The sequence below is a fragment of the Benincasa hispida genome, chromosome 8, assembly GCF_027475165.1.
Source record: "Benincasa hispida cultivar pf3 chromosome 8, pf3_genome.v1.1, whole genome shotgun sequence".
Lineage (NCBI taxonomy): Eukaryota > Viridiplantae > Streptophyta > Magnoliopsida > Cucurbitales > Cucurbitaceae > Benincasa > Benincasa hispida.
Window position 1 is genome coordinate 57,236,794 of NC_143485.1, and position 13,837 is coordinate 57,250,630.

Consider the following 13,837-nt stretch of genomic DNA (forward strand, 5'->3'; position numbering starts at 1 on the left):
ATCCCCGCTCGCATGTCTAATACATGAATGGTCAGGATCCACTAGAAGAATTTCGGGCTTTAATATCGGTTGGAAAAACTGAAATCAAATGTATAATGTCGGTTTAAAAAAATGGATCTTTAATGTCGGTTTTAAACCGACATTGAAGATGGGATTTAATGTCGGTTTTAAACCGACATTAAAGGTGTAATTATTTTTTTTTCTTATTTTATTAAAAAATTAAACAACTATCGCGCTTGCCCCCTTTTTCATCTTTACCCTATCGCGTGCGCCAGCCTCTATTTCTCTCTTACCCAAACCCTAACCGATCTACTTCACTGTCCGTTCGTCCGTGGTTATCCGCCGATCGTCCGTCGATCTCCGTCAGTCTCTATCAAGTTTGTCGTTTGTTGTCCTTTAGTCTCCAACCGTCGATCTGAGAATTTCGGGCTTTAAGGCTTTGGAAGTTCGTCGGTCGTCCGTAGTCCGTCGGGCTTTAAATCAGAAACGATATCGCCGGCCGTCCATCAGTCCCTTCGATTCGAGTGACCATCACTTCCAGTGGAGTTGTGAGTTTTTTATTTTTTGTTTTTTTGTTTGCATTAGATTTTCAATCGAATTTTGTTGCTTTGGCAGTGTTCTTTATTGCAATCAATAAATCGTTGTTCCATCTCTATGCTGTAATTCTTTGTGTATCATTTGTGTTTGGTTCTTGAGAAACGTTTACAATGGAAAACTAACCGAATCACTGACCATTTGCAATGTAATTATTTCTATGTAATTAATATTCGTTCCTTGGTAGGTAGGTCGGAAGATTCAAGAATTTATTTCTGTTAGTCTTGTCATTTTCAAATCTATAGCCGTGGGATACAAATCTGTGAGTGGGTCGTTGATAACTTGTAGAAATACAAGTTATTTATGCCATCTTATCTAGATATTGCGGCCAAAAGTTAGTAATTATGCGCCAAATGTGTGAAAATTAACTTAGTATGACAATAATTATAAATGTTTGCAATAACACCCACTAACGCCAAAAAGATGGAGGACACGCCAAACTTTATTCTGTTTTGCAGGAAGACCAAGGCACCGCTTGCGCTCAAGGCTCATGAGAAACTAATCAACGCATCTCTATCACAATTGCGCCTGTCAATGAACCTTGAAGAGACAATCACCAAAGTAACAACGCAATGCGATAGTCGATCCAGAGCTATGTTTCGACCGCATGCGGTAATAAAAACAAACACCGCATGCGAATCTATGATCGAAAGATGCAACTGAGCAACGTGAGAGCGGGAGATTGAGACGCGTGTACAACTAACGGTTGTACAGAATTGGCGATCTGATTTCATAACAGAAGGAATAATATCCCTCCGTCTACGGAATTACCATGAGCATCAGGTGGGGACCACATGGCCGGAGTGAAGGGATTTACTCCTATAAATACCCCAGCGAATTCAGAGAAAAGCATGCTATTTGATACTGGGCTAAGTGCTGTAAGATTTTAGAGAGAAAAAGGTTGAGCTGCGTGCTGAAAAGAAGAATCCGGGAAGAGAAAGAGATAAGGCCAAAAGTAAATCTCCGTTCTAATCTGCTATATACCCGAGCGAAGCCCTGTGTAGAGACACCTGCTACTGGTGGAGTAAGCCTGAGAGGGAAGCTCTTCCTACCATCGACATTATCCTATCCGGCAAGCAGATTTCCATTGAATCTGTGCCAAGATATTGGCATATGATTGTATCTGTTCTAACTCTCTCCATTGTATTCCATGATTTCTTTATCTCTACATTTACACATTATGTATCAAACATTTAGTAGAAATATTAAATGTTTCGATAAATTTCGTCTACCATATTCTGTCTGTTTTCGTTCACCCATTAGTCATTTTCTCCATGATGTTTTCTTACTCTCTTGATAAGCACTATGAATCTCCAAGAACTTAATATGTATTAAAGTTATGAAATACGTTTAGCTAAAGCATGTTGGACGACATCTTCACCTGTGAGAGCAGAAGTGAAGATGTCATTCTGATCTATCGAGAGAAGATCAGAAGAGTGCGTTAACTAAAGTGAGTAGTACTTCCAGACATGGAAGCAACCTTGCATTCATTACGTTAGACTCTGTTTCACCACAGACATGTAGGGAACGTGGCCGATCACTAAAAGGTGTACACCAAGAGAAGAGTGGAATAGTATTTGTACCTTCAATTCTATTAAGAGCTTGCGTTGTTTGTACTACTTATCTTTCTTTTCTAATCTATTCACAAGACTTGTCGTCGCAACCCACGTCTTTGCACAGCCTTCACAGCCAGCTCTAATCCTAGTATCTTGCACATAAATCCTGTATCTTATACATCTAGCTTAGGTTTATTGTATTTTTACCGCATCTTTATAACTTTTCTATATTTTTCTGTAATTACTTACTGTACACACTTTTATACAATACTGAAAAACCTGGTCGCATACACCATGAACATACCTCAATAACCGGCACCATTTTCCCCACGTTCGACCTCAGATCATACTGAGAAACTTGCGGTGGAATTATACTTGGTTCCATCGTAAGGAAACTTGTGACAACGCAAGGCATACTACTTGAGTATATCTAATTAGCGCATAAATAGCAGTAGTATCCTATCATCATGAGCATTGAATTTCATCTATACACTTTAGCGTACAACAACAAGTTTATGGCGCCGTTGCCGGGGAAAACTGGTCAACGATTAATGTTTAGTATTTTCATGTTATGTGCAGGACATATCTCTTTGTACTGACTGTTTAACGCGAAGAGTAGTCTGATGGCTTATGAGCGCTAGAGTAATCTAATAATTCTAAGCGAACCTAGAGATCAAGTAAATTTTTCGCACAGAGTTCATTAGGGCTGAATTTATTGGTGGAAAAATATGACTGAAGAGAATGTGGCATCTGTTGGAAACCTGAGGGAAGATCTGCCTATAAAGATCCTGTCTTTCTTGCCAGTAATCAGAACATCCCTATGAGGGATTATGTAGCACCAGATTTTTACAATTTTTCACCAGGAATCTCACGACCAGTGGTTGAGGGAAATGTAAGCTTCGAAATAAAACCGATCATGCTGCAAATGATTCAGAATGTGGGATAATTTGGAGGATTATCGGGGGAGGACCCACACGCACATTTGACTAATTTCGCAGACATGTGTAGCGCATTCTACCCGCCTGGTGTAACTCAAGAAAATTTTAAACTGTATCTATTCCCGTACACATTGTGGGATGAAACAAAGAGGTGGGCTCAAGCATTAGTGTCGGGCGAAATTCATGGATGGAATCAGTTGGTTGACAGGTTTATGAACAGGTTCTTTCCTCCATCTGTCAACGCACAAAGAAGGAGGGAGATCTTGAATTTTGAACAAAAAAACTTTGAAACCTTAAGCACCGCTTGGGTGCGATTCTGACAGTTAGTAAAGAATTGTCCACATGTAGGGATTCCTGATAGTATTTTGATGGAAACCTTTTACAATGGCCTGGACCACTCTGATGAATGGGTTGATACTGGGCTTGATGAAAGAGGTCTGGAGCAAGAACATGTAAAAAGAGCTGATGTGCCGGTAGACACGATGAGTGCATTGGTCGAGCAAATGACCATGATGACCTCACTCCTCCAGATGGTAGCTGATCAATAGAGAATTCTTTCCCAGGGTACAACGCAAATTAATGCGGTGAGTCATACAACCGCAATGGATTGCATGCAATAGGGAGAAGAGCATCCGAGAGATGTCTGCCCATGGACTCAACAACCCGTATATGCTGTTTATGATGAATCGTGGGGCAACGACCACAACCAGGGTTGGGGGGATCATCCAATTTTCAGATTGGATGAGAATCTTGCTCATGAAGGCCATAGTTCCTATCAATTCATTTATCAAGAGAATCGAGGCAACCCTCCGGTCTTTACTACTCCGGACTGCAGCACAAGTGATTTTCAGGGTACACAGCAATGCAACCAACTGTTTGAATATAATACCTCTTGCAGTACCTCGTCTCTAGAAACGTCACTGAAGCATTACATTGAAAAGAGCGAGGCAATGAGACAAGCGCAAGCTGACTCGCTCAAAGAATTAGAAGACCAAATAGATCAGCTTGCAAGAGAGTTAAAGAAGCAAATGCCTGGTACATCGCAAAGAAGTTCGGGAATAATGGGGCAAAAAGGTAAAGAAGAATGTCATGTCATGACATTGTGGAGTGGCAAAATAACAGCACCTATTGTGCCAAAGGTACCAGATGCGGCATCAGTACCAGCTGAGTTAACTAATAAGAATGACCAAGTACAAAATAATGAAAGCAATCCCAGTTCAGAAGCAAGATTGTCTACGAAAGATGAAGCTTCTCAAAATTTAAATTCTCAATCAACGCAACCTCCGACCAATAATCTACAACAAGTGCAGGGCCTCAATAAGCAGCCAAGTGAGCATGAAATACGATAGGATCCTCCACCTTTCCCGTTTAGGCTGAAAAAGAAAGACGACAGTAAGCATATCCAGAGGTTTCTTGACGTTCTTCGATAAATTCATATCAATATCCCTTAATAAAAGCATTAGAGCAGATGCTAAGCTATATGAAATTCCTCAAGGACATTCTGACCAACAAAAGAAAAATCGGAGAAAATGAAATCGTTTCATTAACATACGAATATAGCGCTTTATTTCAAAATAATCTCCCAGCTAAGATGAAGGATCCTGGGACTTTTACATTACCCTGCACCATAGGAGGGAAGATGGTCGGGAATGCATTGTGTGATTTGGGGGCAAGCATAAATTTGATGCCCTTATCAATCTTTAAGAAGTTAGACATCAGCAAAGCCAGACCAACCACGATTACATTATAGCTAGCCGATTGATCAATAAAGCTTCCAGAGGGCAAGATAGAAGATGTTCTCGTATAGGTAGATAAGTTTATCTTCCCCGCAGATTTCGTTATATTGGATTATGAGGCAGATAGGGAAATTCCTATCATCCTGGGACGCCCATTTCTCGCTACAGGGCGAGCTTTGATCGATGTACAGAAGGGAGAATTGACCATCCGAGTTAATGATCAATAGGTAAAGTTCAACGTACTCAATGCATTGAAATATCCAGAAGATATGGAAAATTGCCAATGCATTGAAGATCTAGAGGGCGAACAGCTATACGAACCCCTGAAAGAGATGGAGGAGGAAGATTCTAAGGATGACACATTAGTGGAGGAAGATTGCGCCGCAATTCATGCGGAATCAAATTTTGAACCACTCAAGTTATCTGAGTGGACTACGCAGCGTATTAAGCCATCATTAGAAGATCCTCCTGTGTTGGAGTTGAAGCCGTTGCCAGTGCATTTAAAGTATGCTTACTTAGGAAGTAACGACACGTTACCTGTTATCATCTCTCACTATGTAAGGAGAAAGAAGATGCTCTCATATGAATCATGCGAAACAATGCAAAAGCCCTGGGATGGACCTTGGCAAATATTCGAGGAATCAGCCCCTTGTATTACATGCACAAGATTCATCTGGAGGAAGGAAAGAATGGATCGGTGGAAAGGCAGCGTCGCTTAAACCCTGCCATGAAGGAGGTGGTAAAGAAGAAAATAGTGAAGCGGCTGGATGTCGGTGTCATCTACCCAATCTCTGATAGCAGCTGGGTAAGCCCAGTGCAATGTGTCCTAAAGAAAGGGGGGATGACAGTCATTACTAACGACAAGAATGAACTAGTTCGCACAAAGACAACCACGGGGTGTAGAATCTGCATGGACTATCGCAAGTTAAATTTAGCCACTAAAAAGGACCATTTTCCACTACCGTTCATTGACCAGATGTTGGACAGGCTAGCGGGGAACTAGTTCTTTTGCTTTCTTGATGGATATTCAGGGTATAACCAAATAGCAATCGCGCCGGAGGACCAAGATAAAACTACATTCACGTGCCCATTTGGTACGTTCGCATTCCGACGCATGCCATTTAGACTCTGTAACGCACCAGGTACTTTCCAAAGATGCATGATAGTAGTCTTTTCAGATTACTTGGAGGAGTCAGTCAAGGTTTTTATGGATGATTTCTTAGTTTTCGGCAGTAATTATGACTCCTGTTTAACTAATCTTGAGAAAGTTTTGAAGAGATGTGTAGAAACAAATCTTGTTTTGAATTGGGAAAAATGTCACTTCATGGTGAAAGAAGGAATAGTTCTGGGTCACAAGATCTCTAAGGCAGGATTGGAAGTTGATCAAGAAAAAGTCGATGCAATTTCCAAGTTACCCTCACCAGTGAATGTAAAGACACTAAGGAGCTTTCTGGGTCATGCAGGATTTTACAGAAGAATTATTCGCAATTTCTCTCAGATCGCAAGACCCCTTAGTGCACTCTTTGAGGTTGACCGCGAATATAATCTCGATGATGCCTGTACTAAAGCATTTCACATATTAAAAGAGGCATTTATCTCTGCTCCGATTTTGGTTGTGCCGGATTGGACGTAACCCTTTGTATTAATGTGTGACGCAAGCGGATATGTTGTAGGGGCAGTTTTGAGTCAACACAGGGAAAAGGTTTTGCATCCCATTTATTATGCAAGTAAAACGTTGAACGATGCACATGAGAACTATACGACCACAAAGAAATTAATGTTGGCAGTGTATGTGCACTAGAAAAGTTTCAACAGTACCTGATCGGAACAAATGTGGTGGTTTATACAGATCACTCTGCGATCAAGTATCTAATGACAAAGAAGGATGTGAAACCAAGATTGATACGGTGGGTGTTGCTCCTACAAGAGTTTGACTTGGAAATTAAAGATAGAAAAGGCACCGAGAACCAAGTCGCCGATCATTTGTCAAGACTGAAAAACAGTGAGGTTCAAGGGACAGAGAAAGATATTGAGGAAAGATTCCCCGATGAGATGCTGATGGCAGTACGTGTTAATGTCCCCTAGTATGTGGACATAGTAAACTTTATAGTTTGCGGTCAATTACCGAATGATTATACCTACCAACAGAAGAAGAGCTAAGACATGATGCAAAATTTTATTTCTGGGATGACCCATTCCTGTATCAACAAGGACCTGATCATATCATACGACGATGTGTCCCTAAGCACGAAGCCAAGAGCATTTTAGAACTCTGTCAAGAGTCCCCATACGGAGGACATTTTGGGGGGCAAAGAACTGCAGCAAAAATCCTACAATGCGGCTACTTTTGACCAACATTGTTCAAAGATGACCATGCCCATGTTATAAAATGCGATAGATGCCAAAGGACAGGGAATATGTCAAAAAGGAATGAAATGCCATTGACGTCAATCCTAGAAGTTGAACTATTTGATGTATAGGGAATTGAATTAATGGGCTCGTTTCCACCATCTGAAGGTCATCAATATATTCTGGTTGCAGTTGATTATGTTTCAAAATGGGTTGAGGCCATCGCATATGCCAAAAACGACGCAGCCACTATGGCAAATTTTTTGAAGAAGAATATTTTTGCATGCTATGGAATACCACATGCCTTGATCAGTGATGAGGGCTCTCATTTCATCAACCGCATAATTGCTAACGTGTTAACTAAATTCAACGTTAGCCATCAAGTGGCAACCACATACCACCCACAGACTAATGGGCAGGCAGAAATTTCTAATAGAGAGATCAAAACCACCTTGGAGAAGGTAGTTAATACTACCAGGAGGGATTGGTCATCCAAGCTTGACGAAGCACTATGGGCATATAGGACTGCCTACAAAACACCAATTGGCATGTCCCCGTATGCCCTGGTCTTCAGAAAAGCTTGTCATCTGCCGCTTGAGTTAGAACACAAAGCAATGTGGGCATGCAAGAAGCTGAAGTTCGATTTAGCTAGTGCGGGGAAAATCCGGAAGTTACAATGAATCAGTTGATCGAATGGCGAAGGGATGCCTATGAAAATGCCAAGATATATAAGAAGAAAACAAAGCAATGGCATGATGAGCACATCAATGACCGGACATTCACCAAAGGTCAGCAGGTACTACTATTCAACGCACGTCTACGACTGTTCCTTGGGAAGCTGAAATCTCGTTGGTTCAAACCATTCCGGATCAAGACCATCTTTCCCCACGGTGTAGTGGAGTTAACAACTTTGGATGGGAGCAGCACATTCAAAGTTAATGGTCAGTGGATCAAACCGTATTATGGGGGTGACTTCGGTCGGCATATGGTCACCATTGATTTGGGCAAGTAGGATTAAAATGCCCACAGGGAAAGCGATTGCGGTAACTATGAGAAATTATTTGATGTCGGCTTTCCCATTTATGTTTACTTGCTTTCCTTACAGCTTTCTGTTATCACTTGTTTTATGTTGTAATTGTTATTTAGTAGAAGTAGTCAGTAATGCTTTAAAAGTTTCATGTTGCATATGTTTCGTTACATAGTGCTAGGTACATGTCTTTGCGAATGATGGATAAAGTAATCTTGTCAACTTGAGTTAGGAAGAGAGAAAACTAAATTGGTACATAACGAAAGGATGGGTGTAGTAAGGAGAAAGAAAAAAAAAAGAAGATATGCATATAATACACTCAAATACATTGCGATGAGGGGTGTATTACGCACATATGAGTTCTTTGCCCTACCTTAATTAAATGCACTATGTTGAGGTATCCTCCATATTTATTTAAATAAGGGGTGTGTTGCGGGGATGCATGCGTGTTGCCCGTCCTCAGCAAAAATGTACATGCGTCTATTGGAAGCATACTGAGAACTGCATTTCATGCACCCGTTCGAATCAAATCGTGTAACTTAACAAAAATTTTTTGACTCATGTACAGGCATAGAAAAAAATTCTTTTGTGATCATTTGTAATTATTATCATACTTTGTTAATATTCAATACAATCAAAGTACATAATTCTCTCTACTTTTTGCCTGTGTCTCTCTCTTTATCTTCCTTTGTTAATTTGTGCTTTATTTTTACTCTTGTATTTTTATGATCTTTATTGCATTGCTATGATGTGTTATATGTGAAACTTAGAAACATTTCCCATACTTAATAAATTCTGACTAACACTTAGTTAACTCTTAGTTTAGCAGTACTTTACCTTTTATTTTTCAAAGTCCTGCTCAAACCTTCTTTTTGAAATTTTCTTCTAAGTGTTTGTCTAGTCTATCCAAACAACGCAATGAGAACCTTGCTCATCCTTAAATTTGGGGGTGGGGAAGGTCTGAGCAGATGAACTCAGAAGTATGCAGTATTCAAGAAAATGCGTCTTTGTGTATAGCATTTATAAAAAGAAAAAAAAATGCAAAACTCCAATGTCAGCGCAAGGGAAATTTCAAAAAATGTTCCCAACCTGATAAGAGTTTAGTTGTGAAAGGAGCCCGCTCGTAGTTGGATGTTTGTATGACACCCGTAGGAACAAACCAAAACGAAGGTGGGTTACCAGAATAATGTAGTATAAACTAAAAAGAGAAAAAGAATGAAAGGGACAACTCCTCTGAATATCATGAGTTAAAGTTGTAACTGGCACATCACCGTAGTTGGATATTTGCATGAAACCCGTGGGGATAAGTCAAAACGAAGAGTGTAGCCATGACCAACTATCCCTAGGTGAATAAATGACGGAAAGTTTTGCTCACAGGATATAGATGCATCAAGTCGTTTTGACAAAGAAGAGATAAACATTCTATCTTGAAAACTAGAAAAGTTTCTTTGAGTAGGATTTTGTTACATAGAAGAATAAAGTAAGGCTTGCTAACAATTAGCAAGGATGGAAGGGAAATGCGATGTTGGGGAATGTGCCTAAGTGTAACATTCGGAGCAACCAAATTTTTTGCAAGAATATAGGATAGGATTGGAGCATGATTTCCTTAGCAGAAGATATGTTTGAGGACAAACATATATCTAAATTTCGGGGTGTGATAACTTGTAGAAATACAAGTTATTTATGCCATCTTATCTAGATATTGCGGCCAAAAGTTAGTAATTATGCGCCAAATGTGTGAAAATTAACTTAGTATGACAATAATTATAAATGTTTGCAATAACACCCACTAATGCCAAAAAGATGGAGGACACGCCAAACTTTATTCTGTTTTGCAGAAAGACCAAGGCACCGCTTGCGCTCAAGGCTCATGAGAAACTAATCAACGCATCTCTATCACAATTGCGCCTATCAATGAACCTTGAAGAGACAATCACCAAAGTAACAACGCAATGCGATAGTCGATCCAGAGCTATGTTTCGACCGCATGCGGTAATAAAAACAAACACCGCATGCGAATCTATGATCGAAAGATGCAACTGAGCAACGTGAGAGCGGGAGATTGAGACGCGTGTACAACTAACGGTTGTGCAGAATTGGCGATCTGATTTCATAATCTATGATCGAAAGATGCAACTGAAATGAATTGATGCTTATCTTATATATTGTTTGTATGCCAGTGAGTCGTCCGTTAGTATGATATTTTCTTATATCCATTTTTTTACTACTTGTCTCTGCTAGTGAGTCTGTTAGTATGAGAATCGGTTACCTCATTGTATTGTTTGATTGAAATGAATTGATACCTAATTGAGTTCATTGTTGTTTATTTTACTGCTTCTACTGAACAAATTGGGGTTCAATTTGAAAAATGGAGTGACCCATTCCAGTACTCTTGTTGTTGTAGTTTTACTTGTACATGGTGGAAACAATGTTATATAGTTAAAATTTAGTATCTATGGTTTGTAATTAGAACTTAATCCCAATAATTTAGATGCTTGAATTTCTACAATTGATGCAGCGCTCGAGTTTCTTCACATAATTTATGTAAATAACTCGGAAGGTAGAGATGTAGCCAATTTTGCTATTAAATTTTCGTGAATAATGCTTGAACCTTTTGCTAAATTTTTGTGGATTCACCTAACCAAGAAAACAGGATTTCACAATTTTGTCAATAAGCTTTTGGAACGTTTACTGCAATTATTGTGTGATATAAGCCTTAAAGCTGATGCATGTAAGCATTGTTGGACAAGAACATTGATGAAGTTACTTGAAGAAGTTCTATCTCATGCTTTTTTTCATACTGTGCATATCCCATGCAGTAAACTTTCAGAACCTAAAACTCAAATGTTGTATGATTTAAGATTGTACTCATACTTTTGTTATTGTGTTGTTGTTTTCAAAGAACAAAGAGGCAAAATTTAATTTCTATTAGAGAAATCTCTTTTTCCAAATACTATAGGTCTTGAAGAACATCGCTCGGAGAAGAACAAATGCTTAGGTGTGTAAATCCTAAATTTTATTGTGTAAATCTTGATCTATTGATTGATTGTTAGATGTGTAAATCAAAGAATCTATTGATTGATTGTTGATTGTTATTGAGAAGAAAGACCTAAATTTTGTTATATGTAAATCCTAAATTTTGGTATGTTGAACTCTCTCTCTAACCCACGAAAAAGTTGATCCACCGCCTGAAGTTCCGATCTTTCTTTCTCTTTCTCTCACTCTCACCAATCTACAAGCCATACGCCAGATCTAGCCGTTGTGCAGCTCATGTTCATAAATTGAGTTTGTCCATGCCTGAAGTTCATGTTCATTAACAAATCTTGTTTTAACGGAAAAATCAGAGAGTAAATTTTTTCTGGAGGAAGAAAGAAGAGAGATCGAAATGGTGTCCTTTTTGCAGTCCTTCATTGACCCAAAGAAGAAGATTGGGGATTCATCGCCAGATCGACCCAATGCCTCCATAATTATGGTAATTGAAACCCTAATCGTTTCTCTTTCTATGGAGTTGATTTCGAATTTTGTTCCGTGGAGATGGATTTTGGGCTGTGTCACTAGGTTAGGTCTTCGATTTAATCTGTATGATCCATATTATGATATTGATGTGAAGAAGGCTTTGAATCGACTCCTCAGGGAGGTTGTTGATACGAGCAATCAGCATTTGAAGCGGGCCATGGACCTTTCCATGAAGCATCAGTACCTTCTTGATGATCTTCAAGTTTTTTCCAACTATAGATGTTTATCTCTTCCTTAGATCTCTTCCTTAGATCGCCCTATGACTAATACCTTAGTTCGGTAGTTTTATGCTTTAACTTTAGGGAGCTTCAATTTCAACTCTCTGCTGGTTTTTTTTTTCCCCAGTGCTGTTGCTTGGTGTGTCAAGCTGAATGCTATTGCCTGTGCATCCGAGACATGTGCGAGAATTCCAAGGTTAACAATCGTTTATTTTTTTTATCATCTTTTGGATTAGTCATGTGGGTTTGTGGTTTCATTTCGAAGGAAGTTACGATGAAATAAATCATATACCATCTTGAACTATTTGAATTTTTAGAAACTTTTTGCTCTGTATATGCCAAGAATTGAAGGAATTTAGTTGTACAATTAAAGCTCATCTTACGGCTACGCTTATTTATGTTAGAATCCCTACGAATCCATGCCAAATGATTTTCCCCTTCTCTAGGCACGGTGTCTAATATATGCTCCAATTAGAGAGCTTTCTAATGTTGTTACCCTCTGATGAAACCTTCTTTATGATATTTGCTTTGTAACATTTGTCTGCTAAATGTTCATCATCGTTTTTATCTTTTTCTAGTTCCAATGCAAACCCACCATTTTGGATCCCCATTCACATTGTGATTCCAGAGCGACCGACAGAGTGTGTCGTGTTTAACGTCATTGTAGGTATGCTCTGTTATATACCTCAGCGTTCTATTACTCTTTAACTTTATGGTGATATTTTACTGGTGGATTCAAGCATGGAGATTTTAGTATGTCATTTTGTAAAGCTGGGGAACCTATAAGCCTAGAATTTTGGGTGTAACCACTGTTGAGTCGTTTTTGTTTTATTAGTATTCTTTTTCTTTGTTATCTTGCAGGTGTTAGTTTTATTTTTGTTTCAGATCTTGGATTCTTTAATTTATTTTTGCTACTTATTTGGGTAGGTAGGCAGTTAGTTTGGGCCTTTCTCTATTCATAAGATTTTTATTTTTGCTACTTATTTGCTTTTAGTTACATACAATTTGAGTCTAATTCGTCTTTGGAATCTTGTTTAGATAATCTAAGATTGACCCTCGATAGCATCTTTTAGTTGGAGATGTTTTTTGTGGTTTCATTTGATTGAAGTCTTGTATCCATTGGTGTGCTTTTTAGATGCTTGAAGTTTTGGTGTTGCTTTAAGGGGCTTTTTACTTTTTAGTTATATGGATAATGTAAAACTTTTTAGTTGAATATGCTAGCCTCGTACGTAAATTATTTATTTTTTATATAGTACTAGCTTTAATTTAATAAATGGACGTAAACTTATGTTGAATTTATCTTCTTTTTTTTTATTTCCTTTTTTTTTTGTTCAATACAAAAGATGTATATACGCAAGGAGAGATCGACGTAATTCGGACCCAATGGGCAAGTTTTGTTGGCCGATTTGTGTAAGGATATAATTCTTGTTTTTTGTCTCAATAAAATGTAAATGCTAGCTTAGAATGAATGTAAATGTAATGGATTGGAAGGAAAATATTGATGGGCTTGCCATGCAAATATTCTTGTTCTGGTATTGTTTTGCAAATTTTGGTGGATAAATTCATAGGTGGAAGACAAATATTGATGGTCTCGCCATGCAAAATTTTCTATACTTTTTAATATAAAACACAGACATTTCCTGACCCAACATGAGACATATAATGTTGTTTTTAACTTATTTGACCAAAAAAATGGATTTGGCAATGGAATTTTTTTAAAAAAAAGGACAGATTCGGGCTTCAATGTCAGTTAAGAATTTAAAAAAAAAAACAGGCTTAAAAACCTTTAATCACTAAAGACCTTTAATGTCGGTTGCAACCAACATTAAAGACCTTCAATGACGGTTGCAACCGACATTGAAGGCTGTGTTATTGGTGTTATTGAAGCCATTTAATGTCGGTT

The 13,837-nt window shown here is 38.5% G+C and overlaps 1 protein-coding gene across 12 annotated transcripts in view; it reads left to right on the forward strand.

Moving 5' to 3' along the window:
* Window positions 1–13,481, forward strand: part of LOC120083856 (G-type lectin S-receptor-like serine/threonine-protein kinase SD1-13) — a 24,824-nt gene extending 11,343 nt beyond the window's left edge. The window contains exons 4-7 of one of the 12 annotated variants that reach the window (XM_090316335.1): window positions 11,103–11,198; window positions 12,062–12,130; window positions 12,513–12,601; window positions 13,278–13,481. The gene's annotated coding sequence lies outside the window, so the exon portion shown is untranslated. Of the gene's footprint in view, window positions 1–1,017; window positions 10,653–11,102; window positions 11,199–11,439; window positions 11,673–12,061; window positions 12,131–12,512; window positions 12,602–13,277 lie in introns of those variants that run through there. The other 11 variants (XM_090316334.1, XM_090316332.1, XM_090316339.1 and 8 more) reach the window with 11 other exon arrangements.
* Window positions 13,482–13,837: the final 356 nt, after the last annotated feature.